This window comes from Aristolochia californica, unplaced genomic scaffold, assembly GCF_029961685.1.
Source record: "Aristolochia californica isolate CCGP_79_NKW_82.1479 unplaced genomic scaffold, dmAriCali1.0.hap1 SCAF_14, whole genome shotgun sequence".
In the NCBI taxonomy this organism is placed as follows: domain Eukaryota; kingdom Viridiplantae; phylum Streptophyta; class Magnoliopsida; order Piperales; family Aristolochiaceae; genus Aristolochia; species Aristolochia californica.
The window spans coordinates 13,335,409-13,350,883 of NW_027181815.1; the positions used below are offsets into that span (position 1 = coordinate 13,335,409).

The following is a 15,475-nucleotide window of genomic DNA, read 5'->3' on the forward strand; positions in this document are numbered from 1 at the left end:
TTCTTATAAAATTCGCCCAAGTTATTAGGAGTTGTACTAGTGGAATTTCCCCAACATGGATAACAAAAGTCTGGTGTTTATTTTTTCTGCGTGAAATAATTTTCTTCACTCACATTTAATATAGTTTTCAAATTTTTTTGCACGCATAAACTCTAAAATTTTCATTTTGTTGTCATCTATATTTGCCTTATCTTTTTGTTTACGAGAAAACAGGGAGAGTGAAAACTCAAGTTTAAAAAAAAAATTAACATCAAAAATGGAAATGAACAAATGCTGAGAGATATAATTCCAATAAGTATCTGTGATTTTTTAGGTCCGCTTTTGTAAAATAGGCAAAAAGTGGGTTGTTTGGTTCTGGTAAATATATCACTACACGTTAACTTGAGAATTTAATTGTTTCTAGTCGAAATTTTTGGATCATTAGGTCATTTGCATCTTCAACATGTTTCTGGCTTGCATATCCACCACAATTAAAACATGTTAGGATCAATTACAAATCTCCTTCTTATAAAATTCCACCAAGCTATTAGGGGTTGTACTAGTGGAATTTCTCCAACGAGGATGATAAAACTCTGGTGTTCATTTTTAGTGTGTGAAATAATTTTCTTCACTCACATTTAATATAGTTTCAAATTTTTTTGCATAAATAAACTCTAAAATTTTCATATGGTTCTGATCTATATTTGCCTTATCTTTTTGTTTACGAGAAAACAGGGAGAGTGAAACTCTAGTTTGAACAAAAAGTAGAACATCCAAAATGGAAATGTACATATGTGAGAAAGATATTTCCAAAAAGTATCTATGATTTTTTAGGTCTGCTTTTTCTAAAATAAGCAAAAAGTGGGTTGTTGAGCTCTGATAAATATCCCTCCGCACGTTAACTTGAGAATTAAATTTTTTCTACTCCTTGAAATTTTTGGATCATTAGGTCATTTGCATCTTCAACATGTTTCTTGCATGCATATCCCCCACATTTAAAACATGTTAGGATCAAATAGAAAGCTCTTTCTTATAAAATTCCACCAAGATATTAGGGGTTGTACTAGTGGAATTTCCCCAACGTCGATAACAAAACTCTGGTGTTCATTTTTAGTGTGTGAAATAATTTTCTTCACTCACATTTATTATTTTTTTCAAATATTTTTGCATACATAAACTCTAAAATTTTCATTTTGTTGTGATCTATATTTGCATTATCTTTTCATTTACGAGAAAACTGGGACAGTGAAAACTCAAGTTTGAAAAAAAAATTGAACATCCAAAATGGAAATGCACAATTGCTGAGAGAGATAATTCCTAAAAGTTTATATGATTTTTTAGGTCCACTTTTTGTAAAAGAGGCAAAAAGTGGGCTTTTCGGCTCAGGTAAATATCCCACTGCACGTTAACTTGAAAATTTAATTTTTTCTACTCCTTGTAATTTTTGGGTCATTAGGTCATTTGCATCTTCAACATGTTTCTGGCATGCATATCCACCACATTTAAAACATGTTCGGATCAATTAGAAAGCTCTTTCTTATAAAATTCCACCAAGCTATTAGGTATTGTACTAGTGGAATTTCCCCAACGTGGATAACAAACCTTTCGTGTTCATTTTTAGTGTGTGAAAAAATTTTATTCACTCACATTTATTATATTTTTCAAATACTTTTGCATACATAAACTCTAAAATTTTCATTTTGTTGTGATCTATATTTGCCTTATCTTTTTGTTTACGAGAAAATAGGGAGAGGGAAAACTCAAGTTTGAAAAAAAAATTGAACACAAAATGGAAATGCACAACTGCTGAGAGAGATAATTCCTAAAATTTTATGTGATTTTTTAGGTCTACTTTTTGTAAAAGAGGATAAAAGAGGGTTTTTCGATTCTGGTTAATATCCCACCGCAAGTTAACTTGAGGGTTTAATTTTTTCTACTCCTTGAATTTTTTGGAACATTAGGTCATTTGGATCTTCAACATGTTTCTGGCATGCATATCCACCACATTTAAAACATGTTAGGACCAATTAAAAATTTCTTTCTTATAAAATATCTCCAAGCTATTAGGGGTGGTACTAGTGGAATTTCCCCGATGTGGATAACAAAACTTTGGTGTTCATTTTTAGTGTGTGAAATAATTTTCTTCACTCACATTTATTATTGTTTTCAAATTATTTTGCATATATAAACTCTAAAATTTTCATTTTGTTGTGCACCATATTTGCGTTATCTTTTTGTTTACGAGAAAACTGGGAGAGTGAAAACTCAAGTTTGAAAAAAAAAATTGACCATCCAAAATGGAAATGCATAAATGCTGAGAGAGATAATTCCAAAAAGTATCTGTGATAATTAGGTCCGCTTTTGGTAAAATAGGCAAAAAGTGGGTTGTTCGGCTATGGTAAATATCCCACCGCACGTTAACTTGAAAATTTAATTTTTTCCACTCCTTGAAATTTTTGGTTCATTAGGTCATTCGCATCTTCAACATGTTTCTTGCTTGCATATCCACCACATTTAAGACATGTTAGGATGAATTAGAAATCTCTTTCTTATAAAACTCCAAGAAGTTTTTAGAGGTTGTACAGTGGAATTTCCCCAATGTGGATAACAAAACTTTAGTGTTCAATTTTAATGCGTCAAATAATTTTCTTCACTCACATTTATTATAGTTTTCAATTTTTTTTTGCATTTATAAACTCTAAAATTTTCATTTTGTTGTGATCTATATTTGCCTTATCTTTTTGTTTTGAGAAAACTAGAAGAGTAAAAGCTCAAGTTTAAAAAAAAAATTGAATATCCAAAATGGGAATGCACAAATGCTAAAAGAAATAATTCCAAAAAGTATTTATTATTTTAGGTCTGCTTTTTTTAAAATAGGCAAAAAGTGGGTTGTTCGGCTCTCGTAAATATCCCACCGCACGTTCACTTGAGAATTTAATTTTTTCTACTCCTTGAAATTTTTGGATCATTAGATCATTTTCATCTTCAACATGTTTCTGGCATGTTTATCCACCACATTTAAAACATGTTTGGATCAATTAGAAATCTCTTTCTTATAAAATTCCACCAAGCTATTAGTGGTTGTACTACAGGAATTTCCCCAACGTGGATAGCAAAACTTTGGTGTTCATTTTTAGTGCATGAAATAATTTTTTCAGACACATTTATTATAGTTTTCAAATTTTTTTGCATACATAAACTCAAAAATTTTCATTTTGTTTTCATCTAAATCTGCCTTATCTTTTTGTTTATGAGAAAACTAGGAGGGTGAAAACTCAAGTTTGAAAAAAAAAATTGAACATCCAAAATAGAAATGCACAAATGATGAGAGAGATAATTCCAAAAAGTATCTGTGAAATTTTAGGTCCGCTTTTTGTAAAATAGGCAAAAATTGGGTTGTTCGCCTCTGGTAAATATCCCACCACACGTTAACTTGAGAATTTAATTTTTTTCTACTCCTTGAAATTTATGGATCATTAGGTCATTTGCATCTTCAACAAGTTTCTAGCATGCATATCCACCACATTTAAAACATGTTAGGATCAATTAGAAATCTCTTTCTTATAAAATTCCTCCAAGCTACTAGGGGTTGAACTAGTGGAATTTCCCCAACGTGGATAACAAAACTTTGGTATTCATTTTTAGTGCGTGAAATAATTTTCTTCACTCATATTTATTATATATTTCAAACTTTTTTGCATACACAAACTCTAAAATTTTCTTTTTGTTGTGCACCATATTTGCCGTATCTTTTTGTTTATGAGAAAACTAGGAGAGTAACAACTCTAGTTTGAAAAGAAATTGAATATCCAAAATGGAAATGCACAAATGATGAGAGAGATAATTCCAAAAAGTGTCTATGATTTTTTAGGTCCGATTTTTGTAAAATTGGCAAAAAGTGGGTTGTTCGGCTCTGGTAAATATCCCACCGCACGTTAACTTGAGAATTTAATTTTTCTACTCTTCGAAATTTTCTGATCATTAGGTCATTTGCATCTTCAACATGTTTCTTGCATGCGTATCCACCATATTTAAAACATGTTAGGATCAATTAGAAATCTCTTTCTTAAAAAAATCCACCTTGCTATTAGGGTTTGTACTTGTGGAATATCCCTAATGTGGATAACAAAACTTTGGGGTTCATTTTTCATGCTTGAAATAATTTTCTTTACTCACATTTATTATAGTTTTCAAAATTTTTGCATACATAAACTCTAAAATTTTCATTTTTTTGTGATCTATATATGCCATATCTTTTTGACTATGAGAAAACTGGGAGAGTGAAAAATCAAGTTTGAAAAAAAAATTGAACATCCAAAATGGAAATGCACAAATGTTGAGAGAGATAAATCCAAAAGCTATCTTAGTTTTTTGAGGTCCGCTTTTTAAAAAATAGGCAAAAAGTGGGTGGTTTGGCTAGGGTAAATATCGCACAGCACGTTAACTTGAGTATTTAATTCTTTCTACTCCTTGAAATTATTGGATCATTAGGTCATTTGCATCTTCAACATGTTTCTGGTATGCATATCCACCACATTTAAAACATGTTAGGATCAATTAGATATCTTTTTCTTCCACCAAGCTATTAGGGGTTGTACTGTTGGAATTTCCCCAACGTGGACAACAAAAATTTGGCGTTCATTTTTACTGAGTCAAATAATTTTCTTCACTCACATTTATTATAGTTTTCGCATTTTTTTGCATACATAAACTCATAAGTTTTCATGTTGTTGTGATGTATCTTTGCCTTATCTTTTTGTTTACGAGAAAACTGGGAGAGAGAAAACTCAAGTTTGAAAAAAAAAATTGAACATCGAAAATGGAATGCACAAATGATGAGAAAGATATATCCAAAAAGTATCTGTGAATTTTTAGGTCCGCTTTTTGTAAAATAGACAAAAAGTGGGTTGTTCGGCTCTGGTATATATCCCACCACACGTTAAGTTGAGAATTTAATTTTTTCCACTCCTTGAAATTTTTGGATCATTAGTTCATTTGCACCTTTAATATGTTTCTGGCATGCATATCAACCACATTTAAAACATGTTAGGACCAATTAAAAATCTCTTTCTTATAAAATTCCTCCAAGCTATTAGGGGTTGTACTAGTGGAATTTCGCCAACGTGGATAACAAAACTTTTTTGTTCATTTTTAGTGCGTGAAATAATTTTCTTCACACACATTTATTATTATTTTCAAATTATTTTGTTTACATAAACTCTAAAATTTTCATTTTGTTGTGCACCCTATTTGCCTTATCTTTTTGTTTGGGAGAAAATTGGGAGAGTGAAAACTCAAGTTTGAAAAAAAAAATTGATCATCCAAAATGGAAATGCATAAATGCTGAGAGAGATAATTCCAAAAAAGTATCTGTGATTTTTAGGTCCGCTTTTTGTAAAATAGGCAAACAGCGGGCTATTCGGCTCTGGTAAATATCCCACCGCACATTAACTTGAAAATTTAATTTTTTCTACTCCTTGAAATTTTTGGATCATTAGGTCATTCGCATCTTCAATATGTTTCTGGCTTGCATATCCACCACATTTAAAACATGTTAGGATCAATTAGAAATCTCTTTCTTTTAAAACTCCAACAAGCTATTAGAGGTTGTAGAGTGGAATTTCCCCAATGAGGATAACAATACTTTAGTGTTCAATTTTAATGCATGAAATAATTTTCTTCACTCACATTTATTATAGTTTTCAATTTTTTTTTGCATATATAAACTCTAAAATTTTCATTTTGTTGTGATCTATATTTGCCTTATCTTTTTGTTTACGAGAAAACTAGAAGAGTGAAAGCTCAAGTTTGAAAAAAAAAATTGAACATCCAAAATGGGAATGCATAAATGCTGAAAGAGATAATTCCAAAAAGTATTTGTGATTTTTAGGTCTGCTTTTTGAAAAATAGGCAAAAAGTGGGTTGTTCGGCTCTAGTAAATATCCCACCGCATGTTCACTTGAGAATTTAATTTTTTCTACTCGAATTTTTTGGATCATTAGGTGATTTGCATCTTCAACATGTTTCTGGCATGCTTATCCACCACATTTAAAACATGTTTGGATCAATTAGAAATCTGTTTCTTATAAAAGTCCACCAACCTATTAGTGGTTGTACTACAGGAATTTCCCCAACGTGGATAGCGAAACTTTGGTGTTCATTTTTAGTGGATGAAACAATTTTTTCAGTCACATTTATTATTGTTTTCAAATTTATTTGCATACTTAAACTCTAAAATTTTCATTTTGTTGTGATCTATATTTGCCTTTTCTTTTTGTTTACGAGAAAACTAGGAGGGTGAAAACTCAAGTTCGAAAAAAAAAATTGAACATCTAAAATGGAAATGCACAAATGATTGGAGAGATAATTCCAAAAAATATCTATGATTTTTTAGGTCCACTATTTGTAAAATAGGCAAAAAGTGGGTTGTTCAGCTCTGGTAAATATCCCACCGCACGTTAGCTTGAGAATTTAATTTTTTTCTACTCCTTGAAATTTTGGGATCATTAAGTCATTTGCATCTTCAACATTTTTCTGGCATGCATATCCAAGCTATTAGGGGTTGAACTAGTGGAATTTCCCCAACGTGGATAACAAAACTTTGGTATTCATTTTTATTGCGTGAAGTAATTTTCCTCACTCACATTTATTATAGATTTCAAACTTTTTTGCATACATAAACTCTCAAATTTTCATTTTGTTGTGCACCATATTTGCCTTATTTTTTTGTTTATGAGAAAACTGGGAGAGTAACAACTCTAGTTTGAAAAAACAATTGAATATCCAAAATGGAAATGCACAAATGCTGAGAGAGATAATTCCAAAAAGTATCTATGATTTTTTAGGTCTGCTTTTTATAAAATAGGCAAAAAGTGGGTTGTTCGGCTCTGGTAAATATCCCACCGCACGTTAACTTGAGAATTTAATTTTTCTACTCGTCAAAATTTTCTAATCATTAGGTCATTTGAATCTTCAACATGTTTCTTGCATGCGTATCCACCATATTTAAAACATGTTAGGATCAATTAGAAATCTCTTTCTTAAAAAATTCTACCATGCTATTAGGGTTTGTGATAGATGCCATATTCTGACATGAGAACTAGGTTAATTATAATAGAATAACCTTTATAATTGTGTTATAGGTGGTTATTTATCGGTTTTCAAAAGAAATGAGCATTTATTGAATTTGGCATTAATCACTGTCAATAGTGCATATTTTTCTCTCCTGAATTATATTTCATTGTTTTTAAGGTTTATTTCTTTCTGAAATGCTTTTTATAGATTCAATTATGGAATTTCAAGAGAATTTTGGTGGAGAAGGAGATATTTACCTAAATGCCCTTAGTGAAATGGAGGTGATTTTTAGATCAAATCGTTTTAAAATAAATAAGAGGGTATTAAAGGGAAGGAGGAGCGTAAAGAAAAAACAGAGGGTGTGTTGACCAGAACAGAGCACCAAAAACAGGGGAGACCCGAGAGGAGTTTACCACCATCGTTCACCGGGCCACTGTCTTTCGCCGCGCCACTGTCGTCCACCGCCATCCACCGCCGTCCAGCAACCGAGAACAAACCCGAGGAGAGCTCGAGAGAGTCTCTGTCGAGGTGAGTTCGACAGTCGTCGCTCGCCAGGCCGAGAAGTGATCCGAGAGGGCTTCTCTGGTGCCACTTCCACTTTTCGACTATCCTCCGGCGTCTATTACATATTTCCGAGCAGTCCCGGAGCTATTCCGACTCCAACCGAGACTCGAGAGAGCCGGTTAGAGAATGTCAGCTCTGTTTCATTCTTCGCCGGGCGTTACCTCCGTTCGTCGGCTTCCAACCTTCGTCATCGGCGTCGTCTCTACCTCCGGCCACTCACTCTTGCCAACCCGAAGGCATCAATTTCGAGAAATTGCAGCACCCGTGAGAACGAGTTGCTGCCCGAGCAAGAGGAAGGAGAAGGGGAGTAATTCGTCATTTTTGAATTTAATTTTTTATATAGTTTGAACTTAGGTTTTGAATGTTTATTGAATCTGATTTGATAATTAATGTTTATTGAATATTTGTTTTCCGGATATTTGATTAAATTAGCTAATTAGGGTAGGATTATAATTGAGGTTGGATTTTGGTATTTTAATCTGATTTCTGTCTTTCACTCTAGGCGCCCGAGAGGTGCTAGACGCAAGGATTGAGAAATCGGATCCATGGTTACGTGGCGCTCGAGAGAGGCACAAATCACCGTAAAATCCAGAGTTGATGTTTCCTGTTGTGCATGTAGTTTACCAGATGATTGTTTTGATAATTTAGGATATAATTAGTATTTAGTTAATATTAATTCATCATATTTGGTTAGGCTAGTTGACTGAAGAATACACAAAATTCAGTCCTCCCTGTGGATATGACCCTCGCTTCCGGCTAAATTACTTGAACGATTCATACGCTTGCGAGGTATTAAAACCGATGTAACTAAATAATACATCAAGTTTTTGGCGCCGTTGCCGGGGAGGCACGTATTAAGTGTATTTCTTTGTTCTCCGTAGTCTTAGGTTAGATTTATTTTTATTTTATTTTATTTTATTTATTTTTATTTTTATTTATTTTATTTTTATTTTTATTTTTTATTTTTCTCTTTCATAATTTTAGCTTGGTGATTTTTTATGGAATTATTTTTATTTCTTCTAGTTAGTTCATATTTTTTGTAGTGAGTTTGTTAGCTTATTTTGATAGTTCATTTTTTTTCTTTTTTTGTTTTTATGCACGGGCGCCGCTCCCTAGGTGGACCATTAGCTCCCTTTATTGAAGAGGTAGAACATATTTGTAGGAAAACACCCGAAGTCAAGTTAGGAGCTACCATGGCCAATCAGGGCGAACCATTACAGTTACCTACAGCAGGTGACCGTAGAGCCCTGAGGGATTATTCTATCCCATCCCACTTCATATCACCTTCTTGCATTATATTGCCACCCACTACTGCCGCCAGTTATGAGTTGAAACCGGGTGCGATCCAACTCCTCCCTACATTCTATGGGTTGGAGAAGGAGGACCCATATTACCACATCAAGGAATTCTTAGATATTTGTGCAACTTTTAAATTCCAGAATTTCTCAGATGACTCTATCCGGTTAAGACTTTTTCCATTTTCACTTAAGGATAAGGCCAAGTCTTGGCTTAATTCCTTGGAGGTGGGCAGAATTACTTCATGGGACACATTAGTCACAAAATTCTTATCCAAGTACTTTCCCATTCAGAGAACTACAACCCTCAGGAGAGAAATCTCCAACTTTATGCAGCAGGAGGGTGAACACTTTTATGAGGCTTGGGAGAAATGGAAGGATTTGATCCGTAGGTGTCCGCATCATGGGTTTGAGAAATGGCATTTAGTGCAATACTTTTATCAAGGACTTACACCCCAGGTAAGATCCATGGTAGATGCAACGAGTGGTGGGAGTTTGATGGGTAAGAGTGCTAGTGAGGCGTGGGATTTTTTTGAAACGTTGAGTGATCAATCTCAGCAATGGGGTTCGTCATTTAATGTTGATAGGAGATCCCACAAAGCCAAAAGAGGGGGTCTCTACGAGGTTAGTGAAACACCCATGCTCATGGCCAAGATTGAAGGGTTGAATAGAAAAATTGATGCCCTTATGGTGTCCAAGAGTTCACCTGCTCCTAACCCATCTACTGTCTGTGCCATATGCTCTGGTTCATCTCATCCCACACAAATGTGTCCATCTATTTCATCCTACCCAGAGCTCATTGAGGACTTGAATGCAGTCCAGAATTTTCATAGACCAAACCGGAATGATCCTTTTTCAGAAACATATAATCCGGGTTGGGCTAGGCACCCAAATTTCTCATGTCCAAGGGCCCACAGGTTGGGGGTCCTCCAGGGTTTACTCAACCCCAAGCTCCGCGCCCACACTTCACTCAATAGCCATTGATTCCACAAAAACCTTCACTTGAGGATACACTTCAATTATTCATGCAGAATACACAGTCCTCCATTGCTAAACTTGAAATGCAAGTGAGTCAGTTGGCCAGCCACATGACTAAACAACCACAAAATAGACTCCCGAATCAAACCATTCCTAACCCCAAAAGCACACATGAGAGTGGGTTGAATTCCAAACCCCACCATGAGCAAGCCAAAGCCATAACCACCCTTAGGAGTGGTCGTGAGTTGAACAATGGGGTAGAGACCACTAGGTCTAAGGAGTCAAAGGATGACAATGGGGACACATCATTGAGTGAAGAACCTCCAAGTTCTTCACCAACAGCCAAGCAAATCCCTAACCACGTCCCACTAGCTCCTTATCCGCAGAGGTTATCAGGCCCACCTAGGAAAGGAGATAGCATGCATGAAACGTTGAAACTGTTTAGTAAGGTTCACATTAACATTCCACTTCTTGATGCTATTAGGCAAGTCCCTGCCTAAGCCCGATTTTTGAAAGACCTTTGTACACAGAAGAGAAAACAACATGTTAACAAAAAGGTCTTTCTTACTGAGAATGCAAGCTCAATTCTGAAGCACAACACTCCTCCTAAAGTTAATGATCCTGGATGTCCCACAATTTCATGTGTCATTGGTGAACATACCATCCAGAGAGCTCTTCTTGACTTAGGAGCAAGTGTGAATTTGCTTCCTTTCTTTGTGTACCAGCAATTAGGTTTGGGGGAATTGAAGCCTACTCCCATCACACTTCAACTAGCTGACCGTTCTATCAAGATACCACGAGGAATAGTTGAAGATGTTTTGCTAAAAGTGGACAAATTTCTGTTCCCGGTTGATTTCATTGTTCTTGATACAGAACCAGTAGTCAATGTGACCAACCAAATTCCTATCATCCTAGGACATCCCTTCTTAGCCACATCTAATGCTATCATTCATTGTAAAAGTGGTGAGTTGGAGTTGTCTTTTGGAAATTTTAAGGTCTCATTGAATGTATTTAATGCCGGGCACCACCCACTTGAGTCTGATGATCTGAGTCCTGCATTTAAGATAGAAACTGTTATGCTTGATGACGAATCCACTCTTGAATCTTTTGAGTCTTGCATAACATCTTTAGACATGGACTATTTTGATGAGGAAACATATTTCCGAGAGGTTGATTCTTTACTCAATTTTGTACCTCTGTTGGAGGAAGCTTATGAGGTTATCACAACTGATCATCCACAGGATCTTCCTCTTGACTTGGACAAACCTCTTGAAACTTCCAAGCTAGATCTTAAGCCACTTCCTCCCACGTAGAAGTATGCATTCTTGGGGCCCATGAACTCATTACCAATCATTATTTCCTCTGATTTGAGTACTGAGCAGGAGGAACAATTGACTGAAGTTTTACAAGCACACAGAGAGGCATTGGGGTGGACTCTTGATGCCTTAAAAGGGATTAGCCCCTCCATATGCATGCATCGTATTCATTTGGAGGAGAGGACTAAAGCCTCACGTGAGATGCAACGTAGGTTAAATCCCCATATGCTGGAGGTTGTGAGAGAAGAAGTCATCAGGTTGCTTGTGACAGGAATCATTTACCCTATTTCCGATAGCACCTGGGTGAGTCCAATTCAAGTTGTCCCTAAGAAAGGGGGGATAACGATAATGAAAAATGAGAGTGGTGAATTGATTCCCACAAGAACTACCACCAAGTGGCGTGTCTGCATTGACTATAGAAAACTTAATTCCACTAGGAAGGATCACTTCCCACTACCTTTCATTGATCAGGTACTAGAGCGATTGGCCAGCCACAATTTTTATTGCTTCTTAGATGGATACTCCAGCTACAATCAAATTCCCATTGCTCCAGAAGACTAGGAAAATACCACATTAACGTGTCCGTTTGGCACCTATGCTTACAGACGCATGCCTTTTGGTTTATGCAATGTGCCCGCCACTTTCCAACGGTGCATGATGAGTATCTTTTCTGACATGATTGGTGAATTTTTAGAGGTCTTTATGGATGACTTTTCTGTGTTTGGCTCTAGTTTTGATACATGTCTACACAATCTTTCACTCGTATTGTCCCGTTGCATTAAGTCCAATTTAGTCTTGAATTGGGAGAAATGCCACTTCATGGTGAAAGAAGGAATTGTTTTAGGACATGTAGTGTCTAAGCGGGGTGTAGAAGTGGACAAAGCTAAGGTTGACCTAATTGCCAATCTTCCACCACCTACTTCTGTGAAGGGGGTGCATTCTTTCCTTGGCCATGCTAGGTTCTATAGGCATTTCATTAAAGACTTTAGCAAAATTTCTCGTCCTTTGACGAATTTATTTGCTCAAGATGTTGCTTTTGCCTTTGATGATGCTTGTATTCATGCTTTTGAGACACTGAAGAAATGTTTGTCCATTGCACCCATTGTCCAACCCCCTATTTGGTCTTTGACTTTTGAGTTGATGTGTGATGCCTCTGACCATGCATTGGGGGCTTTTTTGGGGCAAAAGACGGATAAAATGCCCTGTGTCATTCAGTATGCTAGCTGCACTCTTCATGATGCTCAATTGAATTACACTACCACTGAAAAGGAGTTGCTAGCTGTTGTGTTTGCCTTGAACAAATTCAGATCATATCTGTTAGGGTCAAAGGTTATAGTGTTCACTAATCATTATGCTTTGAAGTACTTATTATCCATCAAGGACACTAAACCTCGCTTGATTAGATGGATTTTGCAATTGCAAGAATTTGACCTTGAGATTCGAGATAAGAAGGGTTGTGAGAATGTTGTTGCTGATCATCTATCTAGGATCTGTGTAGTACCTCAAGAACGATTCCTTCCTTTAAATGATTCCTTCCCTGATGAACAACTTCTCCAAGTATCCCAGTTGCCTTGGTTTGCTGACATAGTCAACTATCTTGTAACTCATAAGATTCCTGATTATTGGATTAAACAAGATCGGTTGAAATTCTTTTCCCAAGTCAAACATTTTTTTTGGGATGACCCTTATTTGTTCAAGGTGTGTTCTGACCAAGTCATTAGGCGTTGTGTACATGAGCAAGACTTTGCCAACATTCTTGAATTTTGTCATTCCCACGCATGTGGTGGACATTTTGGTGCTAGAAAGACAGCAGCTAAAGTCTTGCAATGTGGTTTATATTGGCTGTCATTATTTAGAGATGCCCATGAGTTTTGTCAGGTGTGTGATAAATGCCAACGAACTGGTTGTTTGTCTAGGAAGAACATGATGCCTCTTAACCCCATTCTTATTGTTGAATTGTTTGATGTGGGGTATTGACTTCATGGGTCCTTTTCCTGTCTCGTTCAGCTATCAATACATCCTTGTTGCTGTTGAATATGTCTCTAAATGGATTGAAGCTATTGCATGTAAGACAAACGATCACAAAGTGGTGGTAAAGTTTTTAAAAGAAAATATCTTTAATCGGTTTGGTACCCCGAGAGCGATCATCAGTGATGGGGGATCTCATTTTTGTAACAGAGCATTTGAGACCTTATTGAAGAAATACTCCATCACTCATCGGGTGTCCACTCCGTACCACCCGCAAACTTGTGGTCAAGTGGAAATCTCTAACAGGAAGATCAAACGGATTTTGGAGAAGTCGGTTAGCTTATAGGAAAGATTGGTCCACTCGATTGGACGATGCTTTATGGGCCTATCGAACCGCTTATAAGACTCCTATTGGGATGTCTCCATTTCGCCTAGTGTTTAGCAAAGCATGTCATCTACCTGTTGAGCTTGAGCATAGAGCTTATTGGGCCATTAAGGCTTTGAATTTTGATTTAACTCAAGCGGGTGAGGAGCGAAAATTGCAATTGAATGAGTTAGAGGAGATACGTCATGATGCTTATGAGAATGCCAAACTATATAAGGAGCGAACAAAGCTTTTACATGATAAATCTATTTTTCGCAAGTCTTTTACTATTGGGCAGAATGTTTTACTTTATAACTCACGATTGCATTTGTTTCCAGGGAAGGTAAGATCCAGGTGGTCCGGTCCATTTGAAGTTACACAGGTGTTTCCTCATGGTGCTATTGAGATCCACAATCATGGAGACGGGACGGTCTTCAAAGTTAACGATCAGAGGTTCAAACCGTATCTTGAGAATGTCCCCACACCGGAGGAGGTGATGGTGATTTTCTTGGAGGAACCTGTCTTAGCATCTTGAATGCGTCAGAGTCTTGCTTACGACTATAAACTTAGCACATTGTGGGCAATCCCCATGTTTCTATCCCTTTGTACATTATAGTTTTATTTTTATTTTATTTTTTTGGTTTATTCATTCTTATTTGCCGACTGAGAGCATAAATGGTTCCGGTAGTCGATGACCAAACTTTTGGTCCCTAGTTTGAGAGGTCTGTGCTCAAACAACCGTTCTGGGATTGACCAGTTCGATCTTGAAGTATTGAATGAAAACCTTATGGTGAGTAACTTAAGGACTTGTGTTCAGCGCGTGATTCCTGCTGCCTTCAGTGGCCAGTCACACGAAGATTTCTTCAAAGTGTGATGTGGGATAGCGGTTTCATCTACGGATGATTACCTACGGGTACAGCTGATACGAGTAAACCTTCTTCGAGGGAGACTATGTATCATTCCTGGGGGTCTTTATTGACTTTTTGGTATTATTGTTGATGACCAAACACATATGGTCCCACCTATGGATTTAGGAGCCCTGAGGGAGCTTAACCCTCACCCTGCTGGAGTATAACTAGCTAAGATGTTATTCCTTTTTGTAGTCGTTATAGTGTTGTAACTTTTCCCCATTGAGGACAATGACAGGTTTAGGTTTTGGGGGGGGGGGGGGGGGGGGGGGGTGGAGAGGAAACGACTATTTTATGTCTTAGCAATAATTTTCTTTTGATTTCTGTTCATGGTTTTCAAATTACTCCTCTTAGTATGTGGTTAACATTAGTAGAGTTAAAATAAGTTGCTCAAATGTGTTTCAAAATTTTTCGTAAAACTGTGTAGAATATGCCTATTAGAAATCTGATATCATTTGTTGTGATCCATGAGAATTCAGTGGGATAACTTACTATTGCATTAGACTGGGAACTTAGTTGCAAAAAGAGAACATGTAAATCAAGTGTTGATCTATGTTAGTCTAAATAGTCTTGTATGCCTGTTTGAACTCATTTTTTTTTTATACCTCAGTGAAATTCCTTGTTGTAACGTATGAATGCAAATGGAAATGCTCTTGCTTGCAAAAGACAGATAACTTGAGAAACAGCCTGGGCAAACCCAGGGACATGCACCAGAACAGTCGATTACTTAAAAATAAGTGCATGTGCAGTGAAGATGAATACAAAATGGTGGTAGTACCAAAAGTATTCAGTGAAACAAAAATTACGCTAGTAATAGCAAAAGTGCACTGGTAATAGCGTAAAATGGTTTTAAATATGGAAGCAATGAGTTTCCTTAACTTTGATGATGAATTGTAATTTGAAAGAAGTTGCAAGTTAAGATTGAAATTGGTATATTTCTTTTGTGAGATTGTCAGACAACAGGCTTACTCTACTATTTTCTCTTAATTGTGATGTGACCAGGATTTTATTGTTATTTGTTGCCTCTTT

The 15,475-nt window shown here is 36.2% G+C and overlaps 1 non-coding gene and 1 pseudogene across 1 annotated transcript; one reads left to right on the top strand and one right to left on the bottom strand.

Annotated features, from left to right (window-relative positions):
• The first annotated feature begins 8,162 nt into the window (after positions 1-8,162).
• Positions 8,163-14,690, top strand: LOC137949409 (uncharacterized; annotated as a pseudogene).
• On the bottom strand, positions 9,216-9,322 carry LOC137950959 (small nucleolar RNA R71). The gene has a single exon (XR_011112045.1). It is a non-coding gene; the product is annotated as a small nucleolar RNA R71 (small nucleolar RNA).
• Positions 14,691-15,475: the final 785 nt, after the last annotated feature.